The following is a 529-nucleotide window of genomic DNA, read 5'->3' as shown; positions in this document are numbered from 1 at the left end:
GGGGCAACCAGGCTGGTGGGGGACCAGTTAGGGGGCGACCAGGCCAACGGGGGACCAGTTAGGGGGCAATCAGGCAGGCAAGCGGTTAGGAGCCAGTGGCCCCGGATTGCGAGAGGGATATCCGACTGCTGGTTTAGGCCCGATCCCCCAAGGATGGGGCCTAAACCGGCAGTCGGACATCACCCGAGAGGTCCCGGATTGGAGAGGGTGAAGACTGGGCTGAGGGACACCCCCCTCCCCCCACACAAATTTCGTGCACCGGGCCTCTAGTTTTATATATAATGAATCTGAGGTTGAAATGTTAAATGATTTGCCCGAAGTTACCTAGAGATAGGAATCAAATTTAGCACCTTTGAATTTTAACTTGACTTTTTCCTCTAACTGTATGATGGAAAGGCCTGTGATTTGGAAGTATCTGGAGTATATAAATGCTCCTTTGTTGTTAGGCCTCTGGCTAGCCCATACAGCAGTGGTTCACAACCTTCCTAATGCCACGACCCTTTAATATAGTTCCTCATGTTGTGGTGAC

At 51.6% G+C, this 529-nt stretch overlaps 1 protein-coding gene across 1 annotated transcript in view; it reads right to left on the bottom strand.

Annotated features, from left to right (window-relative positions):
- ERLIN1 (ER lipid raft associated 1) overlaps window positions 1–529 on the bottom strand; it is a 37,521-nt gene that overhangs the window by 14,893 nt on the left and 22,099 nt on the right. The window lies entirely within an intron of this gene.

Source organism: Myotis brandtii, unplaced genomic scaffold, assembly GCF_000412655.1.
Source record: "Myotis brandtii unplaced genomic scaffold, ASM41265v1 scaffold902, whole genome shotgun sequence".
NCBI classification, from domain to species: domain Eukaryota; kingdom Metazoa; phylum Chordata; class Mammalia; order Chiroptera; family Vespertilionidae; genus Myotis; species Myotis brandtii.
This window is presented reverse-complemented; position numbering and strand designations above follow the sequence as displayed.